At 42.2% G+C, this 23,406-nt stretch overlaps 1 long non-coding RNA gene across 1 annotated transcript in view; it reads left to right on the plus strand.

The window, feature by feature from the left end:
* Window positions 1-23,406, plus strand: part of LOC138481645 (uncharacterized) — a 306,558-nt gene that overhangs the window by 188,807 nt on the left and 94,345 nt on the right. The window contains exon 2 of the long non-coding RNA XR_011274307.1: window positions 23,045-23,096. This is a non-coding gene — a long non-coding RNA (uncharacterized lncRNA). The remainder of the gene's footprint in view (window positions 1-23,044; window positions 23,097-23,406) is intronic.

Consider the following 23,406-nt stretch of genomic DNA (forward strand, 5'->3'; position numbering starts at 1 on the left):
CCACCTTGAGAAAAATAACTTACTAGGACTCAGACAATCAGGATTCCGCCCCAAACACGGCACTGAGACCGCCCTGATTGACCTTAAGACACAGATGGACAACATTAAAGACAATGGTAAACTAGCCCTCCTTCTCCTCCTTGACTTATCGGCCGCCTTCGACCTGGTCAACCACGACATCCTCTGCAAACATCTATCCTCAGCAGCCAAATTTTCAGATAACGCCAACGCATGGATCCATTCCTTCCTCAACAACAGATCCATGAGAGTCTTCGCACCCACAGCCTCTGCCATCCCAGCCCCAGTCACTTGCGGTGTCCCCCAGGGCTCCTGCGTCTCCCCCACTCTATACAATGTATTCACGAAACCCCTCTTTGACATACTGGACCGTTTGGGTGTCATCTACACCAACTACGCAGATGACACCCAAATACTGATCCCTTTAACAGGCGACTACTCCACCGACCTCACTGCTCTCAACAACATTTATTCCATTATCCAAGAATGGATGGCCAAGCATGGCCTATGCCTTAATGACGACAAGACCGAGCTTCTTCTCCTAGGTTCCCAACCCAGACTTAATAAACTCGACAAACTCTATCAAGCATTCACTATAGACGGCAATAACATCATCGTCTCTAACAGCGTCAAAACCCTAGGAATCTACCTCGACTCCTCCCTCACACTGACAAGACAGATCAATTCCATCTCATCAGCCACTGCTTACACTTGTAAACTTATCAATGCCAGCAGACCTTACCTCTCACCATCCAACTGCATCACCTTAGCCAGAGCGCTAGTCCTTTCCAAAGTTGACTACTGCAATGCGCTATACTTGGGAACCAGTCAGAAAAATATCAACAAACTACAAGTCATACAAAACAACGCCTTGCGAGCAGCCCTGAACATACCCAAACATGAACACATCTCGGACGCCAGACGCAACTGCCATTGGCTATCCATACCACAAAGAATTGAATATAAAACCATCTCACTCACACACAAATGCCTAGCTAACCAAGCACCCAGATACCTATCCGACAACCTCAAGCACCACACCCCAGCGCGCCCTACCAGATCAGCTCAAACACACTGCTTAAATATCCCAAGATTTAAGCTCCAAAAAGCAGGTGGCTCCAGCTTCCCCGTGCTTGCCTCCAAACTTTGGAATTCACTTCCACTCGAGCTGAGATCAGAACCGTCCTTTCACAGATTTAGACACAACACCAAAACTTGGCTTCTATCCAAAGAAACTGCCTAGCCCTACCGCACTAGCATGCACCAAGACTGTAAATTTGTAAATATGTAATCGATTTGTACATTTCTGCTGCATTATTCTTGTTGTATTCATTATTCTTGTTGTATTCATCGCAAGCGCCTGGATGCCCTAGGGCCAGGCGGCGCTATACAAATAATAAACTAAACTAAACTAAACTTGTTTTCTGCACTTGCACGATTCAAATGTCACAAGGCCTATTAGGACCGTTACTGTTGTTTTACATCCCATGTTCCCACCCCTTGTTGCCTTACGGCACCTAGAAACACTTTTTGATGTACAGTGCGCCTTGTAAATACTCTATAAATACATACAAAAATAAAATAAACATCTTGATTTCACAGCCCGACGGAAGACATAAAACAACCGACCCAGTAGAGTAGAGCTCTGTAACCATGGCCATGCTCCTAGTGAAGGAAGGGAAAAATAACAACGTAATTCCTATATGTACATATATATCATACATTATAACATGTTTGAAGAAATTCGTGTTAATAATAAGGAAGAATCAATGAACTATGGAAGTATAAATTGTTTCCTGTGGAACCGCGTAGGAAGCCCCTTTTGTGATTTTATCAGTGAGTGGTGCATGACTTTTCACTTTCCCTTTATTCAGGCCATTAATATAGTTAAGAAAAAATAAAATTGCTGGTTTAGCCTACAGGTGCGTCAGACACTGTTTATAGCTCTAGGGATTGACCAGAACTTGCATGTTATAATTGGTTTTCTTTAATATTCCCTATGGGATTAATCCAGACTTTGCACTGCTAACAAACAAATTGAACCAGCCTAATACACAGAGCGTTGCAAAGTGTATTTTTGCAGTGCAAAGTGACTTTGCACTGCAAAAGTACACTTTGTATCGTGCTAAATGGGCCTAATTAACAAAAAAGCACTAGGTCTGCACTAATTAGTGATTTTATGGGGAGTTATGCCCATTTAGCACAGTGCAAAGAGTACCTTTGCTGTGCAAAGTGATGTCTGCATAAAATCATCACCTGAAACACCACATGGTAGAGTGCAAAGAGCAGATCTTTAGCATTATTCCAATATAAAAAATGTTGACAAACTTTCCCTTTTGTCGCCAATGTAGAAACATAAAGATGTAGTTTGAATTGACAGGTCCTTTAGGGTCGTCACTTCCTATATGCTCAGTGATCCCACATGGTGGGCGGGGGTTAACCTCACCCCCCACAATTGCGAGATCAGCAAGCCAATGCATAACTATGTTTTGTGGATGAATCTGACACCACAATATCCAAATAAGGGCTGGCTGCCATGCCCTATGCCCATAGCCAGTCCCTTATAGATTTTGCAAATCATGATATAAATCAGTATCTTTCAAAGTGGCAATGTTTCCACAGAGGCATAAGGGCAAAATTACCCAACCCTTCTATGTCCATGGTTGTGTGTGGATGTTAGTCAAATATATACAATCAGCAGCAGTCAGGCTTCATTTCAGACAAGTTGTCTTTAAAAACATACGTATCATAAATGAAAACAAGAGACACATATAAGTGCAAATGTAAATGTAAAAAAAGAAATATTGTTTATATTGCAATTTTATTCGTTATGCTGCAAGTACAACGCTATTATATTCAGTTATTATTATCCAATTGAATTATGTGTAACTCGTTAAACTGATCACATGATGAAATGATGTGTTGACCAAGCCTGGGGATGCAATCTGTGCCCTGATGATCTGGCACTTACATTTCCAATTAGCACACAAACTACATCAGAAGGTACTTTGCAAATAAGATAGGAGAATTAAGATAATATTGTAGAGAAACGTGCACCCCGCAACCCGAGGGTTTGATTCCCATCGAAGTTGAGTCAGCCCTTTATCTATTTGAGGCTGATGAACTGATGACCATTGACAACGTTGGTAAGAACATCAATTATCACTTACAAGATCCATGTGAGGAAGCTGATTTTGCCAAATTCAGATTTTATAGTCATAACGCAAATATTGTGTTCAGTGCTTATTAACATGGGAGAGATATGTACATTTCATGCTAATGTGCTTGACCAAAGACATCCCAAACTCCTGTATGCTTCCTGCCAGCGTATTCACCTATGAAATATTGGATTTCAGTAAAGTAATAAGTTCTTAAGAAGGGATAGAGGTACCTAATAACAGGTATATAGAAAAGCAGGTAGACACTTTCTCACTAGTTCCCTCTTCCTCACTGCCGTCATACTGGAACAGCAGTAGAAGAGCAGTAAATGGGACCCTCTGTATTGTTCCTATACCGCATCGAGTGTATGAAAGACGCTATGCACTCAGACAGACACACAGAATGCACCTTTGCACGGAAAGTGTGGAAGGATGTTTCAACAAAGGAAGTCAGCACGCACCTATGGACATCATGGAACGTTAAGTGAAATCTGACAAGGGAAGAGTGATGTCATATAGAGCATATATCAATCTATGCTGAAACAATATGAAAATACTTAAGAGTGACAATGTAATGGAAGCACTAAGAGAAACATGTACCTAAAGCTAAAGTAATCGTGAATACAAAGAAGATGAAGTTACTTACTGACCAATAACTGTAAATATGCAGCAATGCAAGGTAGAAAGGAAAAATATAGAAGCTTGCTATAGAGGTATATATAATGTGGCTAGGACAGCCATGATAGGAAAATGGACGCTGGCTCACGTCGAATTCAACCAAGCTACCTCAGAGACAAACCAGGCTGCAGAATCAGAATATGTGGAAGAATAGCTGTGCAAGAAGATTTGGTTTGCAGGTCCCCCTTTGATGAAGTTCCTGTCTGTCCCTGCAGGTGCCCTGTGGACGGAAGGCAAACTGGTTGGTTGAGGGAGAGCCGATGCCGAGGGACACGAGCTGAGTCACTGATGTAGAGACAACAATGATGGTGGCAAAAATAGGGGGAGGGATTGTGTTATATATAAAACCTATACAAGTAACAGGATTTTTTGGGTAGATTATAAAGAAAAGTAGATACCTTGATTCCTGATTCCAAGGGGGCATAAGGGTATGCACTAAAGTAAAGACTCTAAATAGAGGTGTTAAGGATTCCTGAGGTAAGCCTGCAGAAGAGTGGGGATCAAACTCCAAAATGGAGTGAAACAGAGAAGGGATACATTTGCTAAAATAGTAAAGGTACGAGTACACCTTCGTAAAGTTGAAAATGTGCACGTGTGGGGTTATACAAATGTGAATATAAATATTTTGTTGTGTTCAGACTAATAAATGTAAAACAATAGTAAAAAAATAAGGAGATTGGTGAACATTTGTACCAAGATATTGACATCAATCAGGAAGGAACAAATCAAAGGAAATTAATATGTAAATAATGAAGGAACTATTACAATACACATATTAGAAGGACGAGATAATAAAACTTGATAGAAAGTGTACACAAAGGAGCAAACAGAATATTGTTGCATATATTTTTAAGTAAAAAAGTAAGTAGTTCAAATATTTTTGTTTAAGAATACCAAACAGTGATTGATGGTGCCTGCGCCAATTGATTGGTATGGTTGTGATGCTGGAAATGCATCGGAGGGACAGGGCCTCCGTATCCTTGTCCTTTACTGTTCTTATCGTGTGTTCTGTCGAGTTTTCCACGCAGAAGTCCATGTGGGACTCCTGGCGGTGCAGCTCTCTCTTTTTGGTTTGGTGAACAGACCCATGGGATACCCTTATGGCACCCGTGGGTAGGGGTACAACCCTGTGCCCCTAGTGTATGTTTTTGGGCACCCGTGGGTGGCCCACAGAGCAGGGTATGGGCTGGTGGCAGCTCCATGCTGAGTTTGACAGGTGCACTGAGTATCCTCCATTTTGGGATACCCCGGTCCTGCCATTGGGATCAGTTGATTCCTGATAGGAAACAAGATGGCCCCTGTGGCCTCTTGCTTTCTATTGCCTGATACCTTGTTTTCCCAAAGTCCTGGGAAGCCCTGACTCTGTCCCTTCCCCCCTGACTGGCTGTTGGGTGGAAGTTCCATATATGGTGTTGTTCTGAAGGCCCAGCTAGACTGACTGGAGCCTTCCCGCTGGCTGTATGATGTGGGTACCTCCTGTGGGTGGGACCTGGGTGAATGGAGAGTGTGACCAATATGCACTCCTTGTTGTGGCTGTCTGGTTTCTGTCATGAGGGACAAAGACTGAGACAGCCCTGCCCGAAACTGGCCTGAATGCAGTGTGTAGTGTTGAATGGCTGAGTACTTGTCTCAATCCACATTCCTTGTTGTGAGTGTCTGAGCGGGAGAAGAGTGGCCTGAATGCCCTGCGTGACTGATTGGTTGACCGACTGCATGAATGCCCTTCTGTACGATTGGCTGCTGAGTTTGTGCCAGCAGTGTGGATGAGAGACCTGATAGTATATCTGGGGACCTCTCACCACTGGAAATTGTTCAGAAGCTGAAGTCCACTACGACGAGTAACTGGAGTAACTGACGCTTGACCTTGAGGCCCTGCTGGAGGAGAAGGATTGCTGCTGCTCTCCTTCACGATCTAAAAGCTGCTGTGTCTCCAAGGACTGACCCAGAGAGGACCTGGTAAGGCGCCCTCTTCCCGAGCTACGAGGGACCATCGTGCACAGCTGATCTTTGCCAAAGCTCCCTGGTAGACAGACCTACGACAGGCTGCCGACCGGAGACGGGGACTGCTGCGGAATCCCAAGGAGAAGCGCCCGGACTGTTGTCCGCCACTGTCGACGACCGCTGTTGCCGACCGGAGCCGCCGTGCTCCCGTTTGCCTAAGAACTTTCTCTTGATCAACGGACGCTCTCGTCTGCATCGCCGTGTCCGTCTCCTGCTGGAGAAGGCCTGACCGTCGACGCGCCGACGAGTATCCGCCGGTGGGTTTCCCGCCACCCAAAGACCGCAGAGACGCCGACGACTCGATGCCCTTGCTGGGCCACAGTTCCTCCTCATCTCTTTGCGGTCCAGAACTATCGTCACCGAGGTACCCCGCACGCCTCTTCCTTGCAGGACGCCAACGCTCTGTCGTCGACGAGCACCGCTTGGATCAAAGCCTGCTGCCTCATCGACGGCGTTCTACCCGGTTCACGGTCGGACGTTCGACGCCCCGTGTCTCCCGCTTGAAAGGGAAGGCATTGAAGAAGGGCCGTCGATTCCCCGACACCGAACCCCGAGTCCGCGACGCCTCTCAACGATCCGTGGCTCCTGCCTTAAAGGGAGTCACTTCAGAAGGATCTGTCGACGCCTCGCCGACGAACTCTACTCCACCAGGTACATTGGGGGGGTAACAACATTGTAGGAGAGAACGAGACTCTTGAACAATATATGGACTGGGCTGTTTTATATATCGTTATTTTGCAGGTTGCCCAGGTGGGGGGATCTCCACTCAGAGCTGCGTCCGGTGGTAGGGGCCAGTCTTCTGCCTATTGTTTCATCCGTCTGCTTTCTCCCCTCTCTCTATTGCTGGTTTCCTTGCTATTGATCTGTGTGGCATTCTGACAGTCTTGTTGATGCACTCTAATCGAATATTAGTGGTACCACTTTAGAATTGTAGATATTTACCATTGTTGATTTTCCGGAGCACAAAGTGCGTTATTGTGATAAGTGTACATAACCTTTGAATATTAATTATACAAAAGACTGTGTTTTCAGTAATACAGTGTGTGGACATTCCTTGTGGGGGCTTGGGGACTACACTGTACTTAAGAACCAGCCTGCATCACCTCCCGAGAAGCTAGGCCTTGATTGCTCGTCCATTGCTACCGTATTGGAGAATCTTGGCTGGGGTCCTCTGTGCCTCCCCTCTACCATATAGAGAGCGGAAATACAGACACCCCCCATCGGTCCTGGCAATGGTATATTTGAGAAAATAAAGAATCAAACTAAAGAACGGGTAAGTATTGAGGATCCAAACTGATTCGTCATCATAGGGGCACACATCACTTTTGCATCTTTGTAGGACATTGACGAGATATACAGTGAAGATAGGAAATATCATTTGGAATGGGTCAGAGACATGACCAATAAGATACTCATGCCGTAGCCTCAGGAGGGTTCATTGTCAAAAACCATATTGCAGCATATGACGACATATTTGCATGCCACTTATAGGTGTAAAATGTTAGAGAAAAAACTGTCTATTTTCGAATTATGGAAGATGTACCAGAGTCAGAAAGAAGATAAAGCCAACAGGGAGTGGATGATCAATCAGGATGTAATGGTTTATGCTCTCCTTTACCCTCCTAAAGATAAGAGCGTATATACAGAGCAGAAGGGATTTTACCCTTTAAAGGAATTAAAAGCAGCAGCAGGGTATGTTAATCCAATTTATGCACCCCCACTTAAAGTAACAAGGATAATGCAGAAGAGAGCAAAAGCAGGGAATGCAAAGATATATCAGCACGCAATGAAAGTAAACAGCATGATGAGAGAAAGAACAGACAAGACAGACAAATGGAGATAGAGGAAGAAGCAGGGAAACAGAAAGTAATAAAGGATAAAGCTAAGAGAATAAGAATGAATGGATGGGAGGACAAATATTAGTTAAGCTAGACAATAGGGGTATTGATGGGGTTCGAGAAAGAGAGGAGAGAGAAGAGTGGGAAAAGAAAGAGAAGGAAGAGGGAAGAGCATATGAAGAAGAGAAGGATAAAGAATGAAAGCGAAGGAAAGGAAGAGCGAAGAATATATGAGGCTAGGAATGAAAAGGAGAGATTACAAGAGAAGAAACAGGAAGAGATTGATGCCCAAAGGATGAAAGTATATAGGTTACAAAGAAAGCGAGAGGAAGATAAATTGAGGGAGATAAGGAGAAGAGAAGAAGAAATGGACAGGACTAGGGGATTAAAAGATGGTGAGATAGAATATTCATGTCATAGGAGCATAGTGCCGATTGATACACAAGAACGACTGGAGGAAGAGAGAGGGTCACAACAGCCCCATAGGGAGCTGCAAGGAATGCTGAGATCAGCATGGGCTGATGGGCAGGACACAGAAGACATAGCATGAAGACCTGGGAATTTATAAATGCAAATAAGGGGTAAAGACGGGTGCTGGAAAATGGATTTATGTGTTTGTGAGAATGACATCAGGAATGACGCTAGCTATAGGTGATGTAAAGGGTTGTCTAGCCGCAGTCATAGGGGAGAGAGTTGACAACATTTGGAAGTGAGCAGGATACATTGATGTGACTGCACAGAACAAGACACATGATGGAGCGCCATTTAATCATTGTAGAGCAGATGAATGGCGGGCTCTCAGAGTGCAATATCCCGATACATCAGACATGGGTGCAATTATGACTAGGAAAATGGGGAGGATGAAGATCCTGTTGTATATTCGAGATATTCAAGATAGATGGCATCAGGAAACTCGTAAACCGTGGGATAAAATGGTAGCATTATTTTACCACATTTTGTGTCAGGGACTGCCTGAGCCAGCGAAACAGCAATTGAAAAAAACAGGTGTAAATGAAAGTGAAGCCATAGCCAGAAATAAAATTGACAATCGTGCATCACTGCCAATTAATGAAGGAGAAGAATACAAAGAAGTTTGAGAACAGAAAGTAGGAGGACGCAAAGTTAGTCCAGAAGAAGTTGTCATAGAGGGAGAGGTATTGATTTGTAATGAAGGATGGGCAACACAGGAGATGCAGTTAGGGCAGGAAAATAATGCAGGGTATCCCACAAATCAGAGTGGGTAAAACTTTTTGCCAAGAGGAAGAGGGAAAGGGCCTAGAGCAGTAGAATAAGGTGGATTTCAAAACCCTGAGGGAAGAGGATGATTTAATGGTGGACATACACAAAAATGCTGGAATTGCGGAAGAATGGGACATATAGATAGGACATGCAGAAGCAGAAGAGGCATGCAATAGAATTGGCTAGCTCCAATAGGAGGGATGGGAAATGCTCCACAATATAATGCAGAGCCATAGGAATATTATGCCCAAGATAACACACAGGCTCTTACATATGCGCTGCAACCGCAACAAATGCAGCCAGCCATTGCTGCAAATGTAATTACCGCAAGGGCAATCACAGCAAGTACCCATGCAAGCACAATAGGTACTAACGCAGAAAGCACAGACACAGCAGGCTATGGTCCACAATGGAACATGAGCCCCGGAGATCAACAAGCACCCGCACCCAAATTGGAGAGTCTGACCGTGATAGGATAAAATCCTTTCACAGGTATGGGGATGAATTTATATTCACAATAGGACAGCCCACAGGGCAACCTGATGTGTTCAGTACTATCAGTGACACCCGACCCCCAAGAGGAACCTAGGGTAATGATAGAAGGCAAGACATTTTCATTTCTAGTAGACACTAGAGCCACTCGTTCCTGTGTCCACAAGGGAAAATATCCACTGTCAGGTACAGCCATTAATGCTTAGGAATTCTCTGGGGTGATGAGTTTAGTTCCTTTTACAGACAAATTTCCAATCTCTATAGGAGAACATGACATGCAAATGCCATTATTATATTCTAGTCAGATGTCAGTTAACATATTGGGATATGACCTGATGACAAAGCTTAACATGACAATGGGCCTCATTACACGGAATGCGGTGAACCATGGCGCTATTAGCGCCATGGTTCATGCCGGTAAAATACCGGCACCGCCTTGGTGGAAAGGGGAATTATCGCCCCATTCTAAGTTTGGCGGGGCGGTAATTCCCCCTTCCACCATTGCCCTTCCCCATTCCCATTTTTGCCCCATAGGGCTCTATGGGAATGGGGAAGGCGCTAATTACGGTACCGCTAATTGCGGTACCGTAATTAGCTCCACTGGTCCCTTTGCGGATTGGTTTTTAACGCCTGCAAAAAGCAGGCGTTAAATTCCCCAACCCGCAAAGGGACCTCGTAGTAAGGCGGTAAGGATTTACCAGTACCAGTAAAATACCGGTACCGGTAAACCCTTACCACCTACCGTGTAATGAGGCCCAATATCTTTTATTGATAAAGCAATACAGTGTTCTACTCCAGGGATACACAAAATGAATGTAGGAGAGTTTATGTTAGCCTTTACAGGCCAGAAGGCATTACGAGTTCCTTTAGATCCGGAGGTATTTTTGTATGGAGTGATTGATTTATTATCATGGTTCACCCAGATTGGTAGGTACAATATTGAGAATACCTAATGAATTCTTGTTTAGACCAGAGATTCCCATAGACAATGAAGAAGGGCAGAATATTCCTTTATTAAGAAGCAACAGTGGTCAGAGATGAAAGGGTGATAGATCTCAGTGAAGGATACAAGATGATAGATTTGACAGATGAGGAACTGTTTAAAGATGATTATTCAGGTGTTCAGATGATGAAGTATGTTTTTTTATAAATCTCACTAATTGGTTTAAAGTAGAGTTTCTAGAAATACTGCAGAGAATGGTGCTGGTAAAAAGAAGAACGTTATTCTTTCAGGAAGACTCAGAGAATGTGCCAAGGATTTTATGGACCACAAGCCCATATGATGAGCGCCTATTAAAAGGGATAGGTGCAGTTAACATTTAACAAAAACCAGGAGCTCTTTTACCATGAGAGTAGCAATATCCCATGTCCAGAGAGGTGGATAAAGGTATATTTGAGACCATTTCCACTTTAATGAAGCAAGGCATATTAGTGCCGCTGAATTCATCATGTAGCACGGCTCTGTACTCATGAGGGAAACAAAGGGGGGTCATAGAGAATTATACAAGACATTGCCCCCTAAACAATATAGTCAAAGCTGAGTTTTCTTTAGTTCCAAATCCTGTGAGAAAACTATGTAACATCCCATCTACAGCCGAATATTTCACAGTTTTGAAAAATGCATTCTTTTTGATTCCCCTTCATGAAGACTCTCAAGATTTAACTTCCTTTTTGTATAGAAACGGCCACCTGAAACATACTAGTTTGCCCCAAAGGTGCTGTGAGTCCCGTTCAATATTTAATAGAGTCCTTCAGATTGACCTGTATAACTTACAACTCAAAAGTGCAACAATTCAGTACGTGGATGGCATTTTTGTGTGCAGTGAGACAGAAGAAAGATTCAGAGAAGACTCAGTTAAACTCATAACTAGATTTTCAGAGAAAGGGTACAAGGTAGACAAAGAGAAGCTACAACATAATCAGGAAGAGGTCTTGTATATTGAACATTTGATCTTTCATGAAGGGAAAAAAGTGACACCTGAAAGAGCAGAAGCAAACATTAACACTGTAGCACTTAAAACAGTGAGGGAAATGCAACCATTTTTAGGCTTACGTAACTAATGCAGGGCCTGGGTTTTCGATTACAGGACATATATTTGATCACTTTTAAAAGGACTTAAAGAAGAACATTTGAACAAGAGCACAATAACATGGACAGGTGAGATAACTGAAGGATTTGAGGAATTAAAAAAGGCAATCAGTACAGCACCTGTGATGGGGTTCCCACAGAAGATGACATTAGGATATGGTCACAAACCATTGGCTTATTATAGTAGGATTTTAGATCCAGTTATGAAGGGACACTATCCCTGTGAGCAGTGTTTAGCTGCTGCTGCATTTGCAATTGAAAATGCTTCAAGCATAACAATGGAGTCCCCAATAACGTTATTTGTAGAGCATGCAATATTCACGATCTTAGAGAAGCCAAAAGCTATATTGACCACACAAAGAGCACCAGGGTATGAGGTAATTATGTCCAACCCTGCAGTTAAAATTGTTTGATGTAAGACAGAAAATAAAGCAACGTTTATAGCAGAACTAGTAGTAGAGGATGATTCTGTGCATGATTGAACAATATACTGAATGCTATAATGATATTCCCCAGCTAGAGAAAATGCCCTTGGGGGGAAGATGGTTTTATTGATGGTTCTTCAAGAATTGACCAGACAACTGGTGAAAAGCATACTGAATCAGCGGTATAATGGTGAATCTAGAAGATGATTTTGAGGTAGTGACAACTATGAGACTATCTTCGAATTATTCAGCACAGGCTGCAGAATTAGGGGTGCTCATTAAAGTGCTGCAGAGATTTGAGGATGAGGAAGTGGCGGTGTACTCTCACTCCGACTATATGACGTCAACTGAATACTCAGATTTGTCACGCTGGAAAAGAAGGGGCTTCATCTGCACAGATGGCACTCCAGTGCAACATGCAGGCCTATTGGATAGGTTTATAGAAGCATTAAGTCTCCCATTGACCCAAGCAGTCGTAAAATACACAGCGCATTCCAAAAGGACAAATTTAATCTCCCGCGGAAACGAAACCGCAGACTTAGAAGCTAAAAAAGCAACCTGAAAGGGAAACACTGACTCTCTGTATGCAACATGTGCACCACAGCCTGTTCCCAACTTTTACAACTCCTTGCGCAACGTGACCAGAACACTGTGGTGCACATGTCGCGTATGGAGAGTCAGTGTTTCCCTGATTGCGCAGACATTTGTCATTGGCGATATAGAAACCAGGTACTTTACTTTGGAGGTGCGGTTTCTGAGTGAAAAATTGTTCTAACTGTGGAAAGGACTACAGCGGAAGCTTTGCAGGGAGCTAATTACTGAATAAGAGCACTAGCCAGGATCTAAGGCTATTTAAGAGCAAGGAAGAAAATTATAAAGACTTGATAGTTGAAGTTTTCAGCTACTCAAGGGTGTATTGTCACACCAGCACTACTAACACCCTACCAAGAGGAGTAGTATTGAAATCTCCATGTGTGGCCTTGGATTACATGGTGGAGAATAAGAAAATCGAGTTGCTCCCCTGAAGAAAGTTTGTGCAATTAGTACTACAAAGAACTGAAACATGTCGGGATTGTTGTTGGCCTGAGTTAAAATACTGTTTTTTTGTGAAAAAGTGTTAAAGCCATTGGTGTGTTTTTGTATTGTGTTTTATTATTGTAGGTGGTTATATGTATGTGAAATTAGTGATTTGTACTGTTTTTATATCTACCATGGTTTGTTGTGTTGGGTCATATTCATGCAAAATGACATTTTTTATGAGTTTTTAATCTTTTGTAAAACTTTACTAAAAGAATTTCTTTTGATATTTTGGAGAAGCATCACGTACTTGGTCTATTTTTTCAAGACTAAAGGTACAGGGAGGTTTTGTTGTTTCAGACCATCTGTAAAGATCAGCAAATTTCGAAAATATTGAATCTGTCTCCTTTATATATAAATAGTTGTGGTCACCCCCTGACAGTGTGAGAGAGTGAGTATTCGAAAGGGGTACTTTTTGCCTTTAGTAAGGTGGATAAAAACTGGTACAGACATCGAGGGTGTCACTAACACATCTATTATCGTCCCCACTAAAGGTACAGAGAGCCTGTTTTCTAATATAACTAGGGGTTTATTTCAATTTGAAAGGGATGTTGAGGAGAACCGTGAAGATATAAATACATATCTTGATAATTCGATTCATTTAAAAAATAACCTATGGTACCAGCACATGAAAGAGGTGGTGAAGATAACGTCAGATGAAAGCTGTTATGTTTGTTCCCTAATACCGTATGCCATGAATGCAGTAAGAACATTTATTGCAGGAGAAATGTCTACACAGGATACAAAATGCCTCAGTCATCTAGCAGCATGTACAACCAGAGGACAGTTTGAAGGAAAATGGGCAATGTTATGATGGCAATCAAAATTGGCATTTCCGGATGAAGTCACCTATGTGAAAACAAGAAAGATGGAAAATGGACTAAGACGGACAAATAAGAAGCTTATGTACCCATCCCAGATTGGAGAATGAATAAAGATTGTCCAGGAGAAGGAGCTGAATTGCTCAGACATAACTGAAAAACCAGGAGAATCAAGATGCAGAGAGAGACCTCAGTTAATGATATATGGACATGCTTTCACCAGTACCGGATGGGAAAAAGGACTATTGGCCTGCCCATCACACTTATTGAAGAAAGAATCAGAAATCATAGTGCAGATAGTGAGTGACAAATGCCTTGGATCATGCGCCAAGTACTGAAAGTTACTCAATTGGGTCAACAATGAAGCAGGACCTGTATCTATAATACCACTAAAGAATGCAACAACTTGCTTCAGGAATGATGGCCTGATCCTGGATGGAGAAAACAAAGGATGTGGACAGATAATCGAAGCCTCAGAAATGAATGGAGGAACTGCAGTATTGATGGACTGATGTTGAGCCTCTGGATCCAGAGCCTATATACAATTGCCTCAGAATTGAGGAGGAATACGTTCCATTGTAATGATACATGTTCCAGCATTGGTGATCCCCCAAAGTGACCTCCATATTGATAATTTCCAAAAATGGATGAGCACCTGAGGATCAAGAGGTTGTCTAACTATCGGCAGAAGAGAGAGAATTATTTTTCTGCAAAATCAATGGAGGACATTTACAATATTCCAGATGAGCATAAACTGTTCAGCAAGACAGCAATGATAATAACAGTTATATTCTTGCCAGTACTTCAAACTGCAATAAATACCAAGTGGCTGGAGATTACAAGATGGAGGATGCTTCAAACAATCAATGCAACAATAAAAAGATTCTATGCAATCAGAGAAGAATTAAGAGCCATCAAGCTGATGACACTCCACAACAGATATGTTCTACATCTGATTACGGCAATGGAAGGGAGTGTGTGTGCCTAGATCCGGCCTTCTTGGTGTACGTTCCAACCATCTCATTATGCAGGAAATGGAACCCTGACAGAGGCAATAACTATGCTGACGACCCTGCATACGAAAATGGAGGATGAAGCTGATGAGACACAGGAGATTAATGTTTTTCATCTTTATTGTCATGGACTCCAACTTGGCTTGCGAATGCTCTTAAACTACTTGGAGCATTACTAGTGTTGGTGTTGCTAAGATTCTGTCTCATAAGGGTCACCTTGGGACAATGTCAGAAGGCAGCCAAATAAGCAATTGGGGTGAAAATCATGATTGATATAAACTCTGGAACTGGTAAGCAGATGCAAAATTAAAGACGTGCCAATGAGAATAGAAAGAAGAGTCCCCTTGCACCTCCATGAACCAAGTTTTACTACCCCAAGGATCATACACAATATGTAGGATGTTGGATATTCTTTTCACCATCTGGGAAGTGCTGTCACATGGCCTAGAGTGTGGATGAACAGAACATATAAAGAATGCAGGTCACCTGAGGGGGGTGACAAACATTCGGACTCCAATTAAAAAGCAGGATGAAAAGAAGATACAGATAAATGATGAAGAGGAGATGAAGACAATGTAAGAAGAGAATTTGGTGGAAAATACGAAGAGGGGAGGGAATGTAGAGGATCAGGTAGATGCTTTCTCACTTGGCCCTGCCCCCTCACTGCCATCATACTAGTACAGCAGTGGAGGAGAAGTAAATTGGACCCCCTGTATTTTTACTTTACTGCATCAAGTCTATGAGAGACGCTATGCACTCAGATGTACCCTTGCACTGAAAGTATGGAAGGATGCCACAAAGAAGGATATCAGCATGTGCCTATGGACATCATGGAACATTAAGTGAAATCTAAAGAGGGCAGAGTGATGTCATAAAGAGGATATATGAATCAATGCTGAAACGATTTGAAAATAATTGTTTCACAATGTAACTGAAACACTAAGAGAAACATGTACCTAAAGCTAAAGTAATCATGAATACAAAAATATGAAGTTAATTACTGTAATACGCATTAATGCAAGGTAGAAAGGAAACATACAGAAGTTTGCTATAGAGGTATATATGACATGGCTAGGATGGTCATGATAGGAAAATGGGTACTTACTCCCGTCAAATTCAACCAAGCTACCTCAGAGAAAAACCAAGGCTGCAGAATCAGGAGACGTGGAAGAATAGCTCTGTGTGCAGAACCAACAATAAGTCAAGGATGCTATTTTAAGGAATGAGCACAGAGCACAAAGGGAGTTACATGGATAAGCTCTGAATGTGAGACATTCCTCATAGATTGAAGAAGAAGAAAACATCTGTAAGAGCCAACTGTTGGTCAATTAAAAATGTACAAAGTTTATATGAGATAGAGCAAGCAAGTCTCTAGAGACCAAAAGTAGAAAAAGCACCAAGCATAATTAAATCAACTAGCAGTAAATAAGAGGCTGAAATGTACAAATGTGTTGTCTGTTAACGTGTGACTATGAAGAAGAGAACAAGATCTATTCACTAGAGCCTCAGATGAAGCTAGTGGTGTGCTCACACTCCCTTGAATAATCCAGGCCAGTGAGCAGCCAGCAAGGTCAACTACTAAAGGAAGACTTTGGCTTAAAGCCTACTGATGAGAGGTGACACACTAATTGGGAAAACGGGGAGTAGTCTGACGGGAATCAAACACCTATATTTTGTTTCACTGACTTGCTGCTAAAGAGCCGAAAGTTCACGTTTGGGTTAGTGTGTCAACCAATCAGTGGGTTTGGGGGACAACCCAACATACAATGTTCCATAAACCAATCCACTGCCTTTCGGTTTGCCATTATCAGCACTATATGTATTTAGAGGTAGTTCAATGCATGCCCTACAGATAAAGGGGTAGCCAACGATGCACTTGTCCTTATATGTTCTATAAGCAGCTATGTTCAATTAACCAATCCCTTCCCTTAATAGGTTTTGTATTTTGCCACGTAGCATGACATCACAGATGACGCACATTGGGGTATAAGATCTTTGCATAATCAAGGTTAGGCGTGAGTGAGCACGCATCAATCTGATGCCTGTCAGTTCTCCCTGCTTTATTAAATGAGAATAAAGTAGTACTTTGCCATATTTCTTGAGTCTGTCCGATGATTTGGTCTGAGATCATTATTTATGATTCCATCTAGCACAAAAGATGCTTCAAGATGCTGGAGCACAGGGACACCTATCTAAAAGTTAGAAAAGATTATGAATATTATTTTAAAAATATCTTATTCCACACCCACAATGTTTTATATCCACTGCAAATGGAGATATCCACAAGCATACACGTGAACATGTTGGTACAGCGGAACAAGCTGATATGTGAGTTGTGAGTATATGTCTTATGCACACACTCCCACCATAGACTATACATAGTGTGCCCTTGATGGAGATGGACTTGGGCAGGATTAAAGATAGTGAGAACATATGTGCCCAAATGCTAGTCAATTCCTGCTGCATTTTGGAGGTTCCTAATTATATGATATCTTCTGGCGGGTCTATATGTGACGATGGTCGCATACAGAGTCTATGGGCCTCATTACAGGTCTGGCAGTAACCGTGCCGGTAAAACCGGCCAGTTGCCGCTGGACCCATAATGAATTACCGGCGCCTGACTTCCCGGTGCCACCGGGCTATTCCAATTCCAGTGGCCGGGAAGTCAGGCGCCCATAATTTGGTAATTTCTTATTCACATTGAGTCCCATAGGACATGGAACTCTGCGGGCGGGTGCCGCTCTGCCTGTCTGGTGTGCAGAGTCATACTGTGCTGGTCCGGAAACACTGGTGCCGGTAGGCTTACTGGCACTGGTGGTTCCGGACTAGCACAGTCGTAATTAGGCCCTATGTTTGTAGGCATGAGTTTGAAAGAGGTGACTACAAACTCCATACTGCATCAGTGCAAAACAGGTGGGCCGTGCAGATCCCGTGAAGCAGGTCCATAATGCATCACCAAAATCAGATAGGTGTGTCGATAACCATGTTTAATATACAGCATACAGTAAGGTCAATGGGTGCTAGCCATACAGCCGTGAGGGATGCATTATTGAATCTGGATATGACGTGTAGGTTCGGGACGAAGACAGTCCTGTTCCCATATCCATGCTAGCCTTCCAATGTAGATAGAGAGGGCGGAATACAAGATGCCCGTAGCACATTCGGAATGAGACGGATGCAACTACTAGGAAGCTGCAGGTAAGGAGAAGCTGCTTTGGGAGTAAACTGCGTTTAGCGGGACACTAGCAGTGATGGGCTCTCTGTTTTAGGGGCTAGGGTACACTATTAATCAAGTTAAGTCTCGAGGGTAATATATATGACAAACCAGTCGTTTTTCATCAGACTGTCAGTTTCTTTTAGCCGGGATTAACGTAAGAAATTACTAGTGTTGGAAGGAGTTTAGACAATATTATTGAGGTGCGATGGTTCACGGCATCAGACAACAAACTTAAGATTGGTTAATACCAGTTGAGTGTTTTTGAGATGATGAGACTGTTAGATGAAACAGGGAGTCACAATGATTTTTAACACAGTGAATGGAGATGCAATTATTGACCCGTCCCTTATTTGTGGGTTTTTTCGCTTTCCCAGAGTTTGAGAGTATAAGTTAAAGGGCATCCTGTTTTCAATTGGCTGTATGCAGAAGCCATATGCAATTACTGGGAGTGGGCAACAGCACGAAGGATTGAAAACACTGGGTGACTTTGGCAACTAGCAACTGTTGTCTGGATACTGGAAGTAAATGGAGCTACTGCTTGTATAAGGGGCAGGCTATTGGATACAATATCATGAATTGATTGAGAGTATGAATAGGAGAGGTAGTTTTCCTCACCCTCTGTCTTTGTTGAACAGGCCCTGCTGAGAAAGGGTGTAATTACTGGAGCATGGGGGATTGATCCCTTGTTTTGCACTACCACCATGATTTAAATTGGAGGTGAGTGTAATTGTGAAAGAATTACACACACAATTGATTTGTGTTGTGATGTAAAATAATGAGGTTGGCTAGATCCATCTGCTAATGAGGTTGTATGGTTTTTATTGTTTTTAGATGACATCTCACACTCCATAGTTCTACGGGTGAGGAAGTATCTGAGCCCCACCACCGTCCTGAAGAAGGTTGGGCAAATAGAGGGCGACATTAGAAGCCTGTAACACCGACTGAAACACGTGTCGATAAGTTGAAAAGCTAATTTTGCTGTTTAACAGAATGGTGTGGAGGAACAGTTGAATTAATTGTGTGGATAGATGGTTATATAGAGTCTATAACCGAGGCAATTATGCAATATGTGTGTGCTATGTATAACTGAGAGAATGTGAATGTATAGTAGAGTGAAATGAGTGGTGTTCGATTTGTGTTCAAATAGGAAATGTGTATTTGTATTTTGTATGTGAATACAGTACTATGAATGTAATCATTATATTCTTGTAATACATTTATATTTTTGTGAGAATTGTGTGAGTAAGCCTCTTTCCAACCTTATAGCTATAGTCTATTTTTCTCTGTTTATTTGACTCTTACCTGGAGGACCAGTAGCATTACAGGTACACTTGTTTTTTGTATATCCACCTGGTCTTGGCCTGCATTACATCACATGCATGCCTGCATAGGTACATATATATACCGAGAACACTGGAGAAAAGGCAAAGAGTGTGCCCGGGATTTCTAAACGGTGCACTTGGAGCCATCGACCGTACACATGTTGCGCTTCGGCTCCCCCAAATGATGGAGCACATATACCGCAATCGCAAGCACTGGCATTCCATCAACGTGCAGGTCGTCTGTGACGCAAAAGGAGTGATCATGCAACTCAATGCCAATTTCCCAGGCAGCACGAATAACAGCTACATTTACTGCCAGTCAGCACTCTACCGGGACCTGGCATTGGGAAAATATGGCAACACCTGGCTCATTGGTGAGTATGAACTGGCACACACATGCATGCACATCACACAGTGAACAGAAGACCATGACAAGAAGTGCCAATAACAACCATGTTAACATTTTCAGGGGACAATGCATACCAGCTATCACCGTTCATGATGACGCCATACAGGAATCAATCCTGCCACACCAGCCGCGGTAAGATATAATGCTGCACATGTGGCCACAGGGGGCATAGTGCAGTGCACATTTGTAGTGCTTAAGCCACGTTTCCACTCCCTAGACCATTCGGTTGGGGTATTGCTATATGCCTCACCAGTAGTCTGCAAAATAGTTGTCGCAGCATGTGTACTGTACAATGTAGCCACACAGATCTGGAGCAGTTGATATGCAGGAGTGAGATCACTCTCAGCCACATGCATCACCCTTGCCCTTGGTTGGCCAAAGGGCACAGGGAGAGGCTACACGCAACAAGCTGGTGCAAACAAGCTTTACGTGAAAACCTGTCCCAGTGGAGCATACACAGTGAGGCCACAGCTTTGGGGCCATTCAATGACAAATTGGGGCATTTCCTCCATGCCCATAACAATAAGCTGAGAATGTGTGTCTAGGAGAGAAAAACTGTGTGTGTCCACTAGACATAGTATAACATGCACAAACCACCAACCCAGTCATAGCAAATGGAAACAACATAATTCATTTCAAGCACATTCCGATCCCAGCCCCTCCCAAATTACACACATTGTGGAATGGACAATAACATGTGGGGAGTGCACAGGAGTGGGCATTGGGGGTGGGAAAAATCATGTGTGTAGAGGTGACTGGCGAGAGACACAAGTAATGTATGAGCACACATGTCCAGAAAATTCTATGCCACAATTATTACGATTAAGATGTTCAGAAAAATTAGCAAAGGACGAAGACGTCCCATTCCAAATGACCAGGACGTCATCTATGTAGCGTCTCCATACTATGAGATTCTGTTTATATGGGTGGTCTGTGTATATGTGTTTGTCCTAAAAAAAAAACATGAATAAGTTAGCCAAAGGAGGGGCATATTTCGCACCCATGGCTACTCCTTTTGTATGTAAATTTTGGCATAGAATTTTCTGGACATGTGAGTCTATGGAATTCCTTGATCTCCAGATTGACATTGTGAATGGTGAACTACAAACTCAAACCTTTCGGAAACCCACCGCAGTTAATGCTATGTTGCATGCATCTAGCTGCCATAAAAAATCTGTCATCTCTAACATCCCATTTGGAGAATTCTATCGTGCGAGACGTAATTGCAGTACTGACATGGCTTTTCAACATGAGTGTCGCATGATTAGTCGGAGGTTCCATGAACGTGGATACAGTAGTCAATGCATTAAGCAAGGGTTCAACCGTATCAACACATTCACTCAGGATCAGACGTTGGTTACGAACAAAGAACCCACCAGACCAAGTCTGGAGTATGTACAGTTCATAACGAAATATTCAGAAGACTATTTCATGCTCTATCGCCTGTTAAGCAAACATTGGCATTTGTTAAGACTTGACCCAGACCTTTTGCTTTATGTCTCGGCTACACCCAAACTCATCTTTACTCGTAACAAAACATTGCGCAACAAACTCTGCCCTTCATTCTTACAACCAAAGCCTACTCATGCACAGCCTTTAACTTGGCTTCCACCCAAACCTGTTGGTTTTTTCAAATGTGGTCTATGCAATTTTTGCCAATATGCTCTTATCCAAAATACATTCAGTTGCCACCATGGTTTGTCAATTCACATTTCCGATTTTATCAATTGTAAATCGAAATTTGGGGTGTACGCCATTTTATGCGTACGCCGCAAAGTATATGTTGGTTCTACTATAAGAGAACTGCGAGTCCGCATTCGAGAACATTTTGCACACCTGAAGAGCCAAGATCCGAAGCTGCCACTTGCCCTGCATTGACAACAGAATCATCAACTGGATTCAGTAAAAGATCTTAGGTTCATCAGGCTCATTCAAGCACATTCCCACCCAAGAGGCGGGGACCGTCAATTACTTTTACGTCAGCTTGAGGCACGCACCATTTGCAAACTTCGTTGTACCAGTCTTGGTCTCAACACGGACACGGAACTAAATGTATTTTTTTAATGCTTTAAACAAATGCTGGTGCATATTTCCTATACTTGCAGCAACTGCATTTTCATTATTCCTTGTTTGTTTTCATGTATTTACATCTAGTCAAATTTAAACAACCAAGACCGTCATGAATCTTTGCCAGTATCAAATTGCTCATCCGTCCCTCGCCGTCATTAAACATTCCAGAGATTTTAGATTTTTCAATTTTTGAAATTTTTACTTTTTTAAATTTTTTTTTATTTCGCATGCACACTGCCATTACAGCTTATTATGCATTAGACTTTTATTTAATATTTAATAGTTGTGTTAAAACATGTAGACATTGTCTAGGGCACAAACAATATGCAAGCGCTTGCCTCACTTAATACAAGGACTACCATTACCATAATTCCTTGCCCTAAATTTAACCACATGACTGAGTCACGTGACACATTTTTAGGTTCTTTTCTCTAAACACAGAAGGAATGAACTGCACAACACTGATTTCGTGAAGCGTTTGGACTCTGGCCACAGTGGGGAACCAGCCCCTGAACTTACAGTATGGGCCTGACAGTACTTTCAGAGTATCTCACTGTTAGACTGATTCTTACAAATATTTATGTTATTTGACCTACCTGCGGAATTGGGTTTTGATGCATTGTCTTTTTTTGGCAGTTGCAACGTTTGAACAAACTCCCATGTTCTGGGAATGTACCACAATGTATCAGTAACAGAGACTGCTTCAGGTATCGCTGTCCATTATTTTTACGCATTTGGATATTTTTGACAACCCATTTAAGTCATATGTCGATCTCTTGTCAAGATAACTCATGTTTTGGGTTTCTTTGTTTATGTATTTTTCAGTTATTTGCAGTTTATATTCTTGAGGAGAATCAACTACTTTAGAATTGGCCCATATATCTGCCCCCAAGGAGGGCTTGGGTTTTCCAACTTAGTTTGAATAACATTTGTTAAATCATTTATTCATTTTAACATTTATATCACACACAGGTGACAATGTAATAATACATTTTACCACCATGAGGCGCATGAGGGGTGAGCATTTTGATCCTTGGCACAATAGTCTGTTACCTTTGCACTATGCGTGTACATGGGATTAATAAATTGTTAAAATGCATCAGTTGTTTATTCATTTAGGATTCAGGCTTATGGTGTTTTCTCTCTTTTTTACATATTATTTTTTTTTTCATTATAGGGACATTCACATATGGACACTTCGACCGCGATTTTTGGCCCGACAACATATGGTAACAAATCAAATGTTTTTTATTTACTCCTTATTTACTTGGAATATGTTTGACATTGAAATGGTTGCTTTGCTCTTTGACATGATGTAATGTCCATATGGGCTTTTTTTCTTTCTTGGTTGCATTTTTCTTCTTTAACTCTGGCTCCCTCTTCCTCCTCTGCTGGTTAATTTTGTTTATATTTCAAATGTTCTTATCCTTATGGCATGATTATATAATATTTTGCTGTATTGCATGTATATGAATCATACCAACACCACAGTCCTGCCTTGAAAAGGACCTGTTGTTTTGGGTCGAAACACGTGTCGGC

This window comes from Ambystoma mexicanum, chromosome 5p, assembly GCF_040938575.1.
Source record: "Ambystoma mexicanum isolate Mex_15411 chromosome 5p, UKY_AmexF1_1, whole genome shotgun sequence".
Classification (NCBI taxonomy): Eukaryota; Metazoa; Chordata; class Amphibia; order Caudata; family Ambystomatidae; genus Ambystoma; species Ambystoma mexicanum.